The sequence below is a fragment of the Anguilla rostrata genome, chromosome 6 (genome assembly GCF_018555375.3).
Source record: "Anguilla rostrata isolate EN2019 chromosome 6, ASM1855537v3, whole genome shotgun sequence".
Lineage (NCBI taxonomy): Eukaryota > Metazoa > Chordata > Actinopteri > Anguilliformes > Anguillidae > Anguilla > Anguilla rostrata.
In genome coordinates, this window is record NC_057938.1 from 24,937,035 (window position 1) to 24,942,626 (window position 5,592).

Sequence of the window (5,592 nt, forward strand, 5' to 3'; positions counted from 1 at the left end):
ATATGAACACATTTAGAACTTTTAAAAAAGGTTGATCTAGAATGTAATTACTCTTCATTAAATTACCTGTGGTCAAAAATCCAACCAAAAATCTCTACCCCTGCCTCAATTGTGATGGCAGAGTACCTGACCTTACTTTGATAAATGTCAATCAAGATATCCAATTGGAAATGTGTTGCTGCACACAAATTCATTTCTTGATTTTTAATACAATAGAACACTGCTGGCGCACTGCGGTTTTTGGTTTCGGCCTGTACAGCGCACACTGGAACTGGAGAGGGTAGGAGGGGCTGGGCAGTGAAGTCTAGGTCGTAACAGGAAACAGACTCTATTGCACATGTTCAGTGCAAAAGAGTTGCTGACCATTGAATTCAATGTAGATTTAACAACTAAGGAAAACCTCATCGGTCAATTTTTTGTGATCATGAATATAATTAACTTTGCAGTTTGTGAAACAATGGTTGTTTTGGTCCATAATTGTTGGGAAAATATTTATTAAAATGAACATATTTTATTACATATTACATATGAAATGTAACAATCATTAATTGAGTTTAAAAATACCATCAGGGAAGTTTTACTTTGCCTTCACAAGTCTACTATTCCCCATTCACTTTAATGGGAGAACCAATGTCTTGCACTCAACATGTGCAGTGCAGGCTTACTTTCAGAGCTTCACAAGCCAGGTTAGCTGAAGGCTTACTTTTCTGTCTAGTTATAAATGCATGTCTGTTTCAATTCAACGTTTTCAAGTCGGAAAAACATTGTTGGCTTTTCATAAACTTTCTCATATTCCACAGTCCACTAAAAATTTTTCTGAAAACATTTGAGGTGAGAAATAGGCCATGTAATTGCCGAATCTTGAATCAGATTTGACCTGCAATGCCAGTTTGATCCAATTTTACTGCTGCGCGGAACAAATTTATTTGCATAGAGAATAATCTATGCAAATGAGATGGACATTCAATAAAAAGCCAAAATATTTTTTTAAAATATTTTCCCTGCAACATGTAATCATCCAATTAAAATACTTAGGATGACATAGGTCCTAAAATGTAGTTAAAATGCTCTATAAATTGTTGCTTTATTGAGTCCTATATAACATGAGTGCAAATTAATAATGAAAGTTTAAATTTAAATTTTTTGTGGAACCAGACAAGGTTGTTGCCATATAAGCCCAGCTGTTTGTTTTGGTTATAAAGCTTCTTTTTATTGCAATTATGTCCCCTTAATCCAACAAAAGTAAACCTCACAAACAAAACAAAATGGATGTGGATGATATTTAACATTTTTGGTTATAAGTTGAATGTTTAACATACAGTTTCAGTGGAACTCAAATGATTGAAGTTACTTGGACCTACAGTCCCAATAAGATGAATTAAAAAATCCCTTGATTTGTATCTTTTTTTTGGAAAATGAATAGATGGAAGTATTTATCATGATTTGGTGGTCAGTTCACTCAGTTTAAACCAACACATTGACTGCAATACACCCCAATGCACAGAATGAATGACGATTAGCCCAAGAATAAAAAATGAGTTTGCAACACTCCTATGTATTGTAGCCATTTCAGTGAAGGACAGGCCAGGCAGATCAACTCTTTGAGTTATTGCACTCATTTATTAACACGCAAAGTGAATGCAGCTTCAAGCATAAACAAAGGATTGGAGAACTGGCTGCAAACACTTATAACATTTATTGTATACATACATTAATCTTTTTATTTTTTGCATGTAGCCCTTTATGCAAATAACTGACACAAATCACCGCAAATTCTAACTGGTTATTCAGCCCAATCCTAGAATAGCTGTTTATCACAAGAAAGTGTTACATGTATGCATCAACTATGCACAAGACAAGGCGGCTGGCCGTCTAGCCGGCCACTGCTACACTACGTTCTGTTGTGCCCGATCTCAAAGCCACAATGTTTGGAGGGCTCTGGTTCAAATAACTGAGGCAGACATTCCCACTGAACCAAGGCTCGCTCTACTGGGGGATGTATGCCTGTTAATGCTCTGGGGGAGTAAGGTTGGTTTCAGTAGGATTGCCTTGGTGACAGTTACGATGCTGGAAAGAGATGGCTCCACTCTCTGCCTCTGTTTTGCTTAGAAAATGAACCTCTTCAGTTCCACTTGAGAGAATAATGTATTTATGGCAGAAGCCTGTGAAGTGTAAGAAAATGTGATGGGTGTCCATCGCTTTTGCAGAATCTGTGGACCAACTTGACCTATTGTTAAATATAATGCCATGGTATCAATGAAACATGTTAACATGTAAACACGTTAACTCTTAATTTAATTATTATCATTTGATCCCAATGTGGAAGTGGGGTGGTGCGGGGTTGTGGGTTGTAAAATGGCTGGGCAGGTTCTGAGGAGCTAAGGAGGGTGTACCATGACAAAAGGGGTTAACATGTCACCATGTTGACAACTAATTCTGTATTTGGACCCTTTTTTCTGTTACTGCATACATATGTGAGACCAAAACTTCAATAAAAAAGGTTAAAAAAACGTTTGCCAGCAACAACCAAAATCTCTTTTAATCTCAATTTAAATAATTATATTTTTAATTGAGATAATTGCCCTTTAATCATAACAGTTAGAATTGGCACTCTGTGTGCCTTTGTATAGCAATCGAATTATAAAGGCACTCTATTCAGCTGATACAGAACATACTCAAATCTTGGGAAATGTGACTCCTGTGAAGAAGTGCACCCAACTTTTAATTGTCTGAGATGCACAAGCACATTCTCTTCTGAACTGGATGATTAAGCCAGTTAACTTTCAAATTCACAAACTGGGGGACCGGTACCTCCATTATGCAGCATCATGACTGTACAGTTGTTATTATGAAATGCAGAAATGCACTAAACGCTAAACAATTTGCTAACAGTAATCAGCCTACGGAGGAAACGTGAAAAGACAATATAGCTGACCTGACCTAAATTTAGTCAAACTTATTTCAATGGTGATTATTGAGAATAATTGCCTTTCCCTGGTTGGTTTAAAACAGAGAAGTGAAGTTATGATAGTGATCTTATCTACGTTTACAATCAGGACCATGATATGGGCCATTTCTCAACAGTGCTTCCGTGATGGGAGAAATTCTTTTTTATATAGGCCTTATGAATGATTCATCTCTTCAAATTTACAAAAGTTGACCTGCATAGAAAGTGAAAACAAGTCATCTTACAGTTTTTGCAGTAATTTGTGCAGTTACAGCTTGTGATGCATGCTTTCCATGGAAATTAAATTGTTTTCAATACAGTTAGCTGATGGGAAATCATAATGTCTTTAAACAAGGTGATCCTCTTTACATTGAAGTGTTTTATGACATTGCTTAAAGAATACAGAAATGTCAATGTTGTTCTTTTGATATAATACTCTCCTACATAGCTATGCAGTCAGAATCTCTCTCATCACAGGACATGATTATGACTATGACCAGGGGCATTGTAATGGAGGGGAAGAGGGACTGACTACCCAGGGCCCGAATGGGGGGAGTGCCCTTGCAAAGCCTGGAATGACACGTGAGAGACATGGATCAAGAGAGGAAGGGGGCCCACAGAGACTGCTTATGTATAGTGCCCAGAATTTTGTGCTACACCTCTGACTATGACTATAACTCATGCAAACCCATTTTAAAAGCCATGAAACAATGGAATAATAGAGCAAAGGGAATTTGGACATTGAAAATAATAAACTATGAAATATAAATGCATGAAAATAAATACAATCTTAAATTGTACAGTATATTTTAAAATATGTGATTCAAACACTGGACAACAATGATTACATGCATTGACTACACATTTAAAAAGAATATAATGTATAAGCAAGTTTCAAACTAGGTTTTAAATGGGTCATATAAGTACATGTTTGTGCAGGTCTGATGTTGTATTGCAATTCCACGGTCTAAATGGGTTTTCGCTGCCCACCTTTACTTTCAGAACTGCTTCAATCTGTCTTGGGATGTTGTCATTTAAGTTCTGAACTGTGTTTAGTGGGATATTGGACTTTTCTTGAAGAAGGGAAACCTCCAGTTCTTTAGGGGATGAAGGAGGTGAAATCTACTTCACACTCACTCTGCACTCTAGAACTTCCCATAAAGGTCCCATGATGTTTAGAACCGGTGATTGTGGAGGCCGTTTGACGTTTGACGTCATCCTAGTGTTAATGAAGCCACACTTGAATTTGTTTAGCAGTATTTATGGGGTCATTATCAACCTGGAATATAGAGACATCATGAGGGAATAGTGTTTACACCTTAGGGTGCACCTGATCTTGTAAAGTGGCTTCATAGACTTTGGCAATTATACAACCATGCAGACTTTCATAAGATGGCCGGCGCCCATACCATTGCACCATGATGTCATTGTGGGTTGATGGCTTTCTTTGGCTTTCCCCAACTTAAACACGTCTAGATATAAGAAAAAGAGGAACTTCTGAGATATACTCTGCGGCTTGGAAACAGTGTTTTAAAAATTATGAGTAAAATCTTGAATCTGGTTGCCAGTGTAATGAGACCAAGATTGTGCAGGCACCATTTGTTTTTTGTTTTAACTTACCACCAGGCCAACCAGTACACTAGCATGACTTACCTCACTTTGTTATGGGGTGTGGTCAAATCAACAGACTTATTGGGCCTCATTCACAAAAATGTGCACGATCACATTTGATCGTAAACTGTGTGTAAGAACATTTCCTGGAACATTACAGAATTCATCATTTTTTTTCTTATCTGTATTTCTTCATGGCTGTTTCCTTATGCTAATCACATGAACAGGATTGCGCATAAACTTTACAGTCAGCATTCATCATCTCGTACACCTGGCATATGCATAAAACAAAGGTCTGCACATGTGTCGTGAATCCCATATTGGTCTTTCATAGGAACATTTAAGAATTTAAGAAAGGTTTTGTGAATGAGACCCATTTTGAATCCACATTTAACACACATCCCAAACAACTGTCAAAGCTAACTGAAATCAAACTTGCGGACATGAAACTATAAACTCATAGCAAAAATGTGTGTATATTCCTGAAGACACACTACTGTGTATTGTGCAAAAATAATCCTTTCAATATAAAATATGTTTGCAGCGTGATGCTGAGTGTCCGGAAGATGACATCATGTATTGTACAGGCTGGTCGGGTTTCGTACAGGACATAATGGTCAGATCTGGCTACCCGGAGACTAACCCGTGGGTTGTAAGCATCGATATGATATCAGTCTACATTCAATTTTCTCATATGTGTGTGTCAAGTTGTGTGTAACCAGCAGCGCACATTACAGCGTGTAGCTGCCTGACATCCTGAGGGGGCAGCAACCCATATATCATAAACACTTTATAACCACCCTTTATTGAGTATTAAAGCAGTAGTTCAATTTGAGTTACAGTTTATAAGCTTATATTTTACTTGCCTTTCATAAGTATTAGTGCTTTTACCTAGTATATTTTTAGCTTAATTGAATACTTCAGTAACACCGTTGTGCATTTGTATTGCTAAATGGATGAAATTGGAGAGAGAGAGAGAGAGAGGGGGGGGGGGAGAGGAGTAAAGAACTATCTTCCGTCATTTCTACAGAACA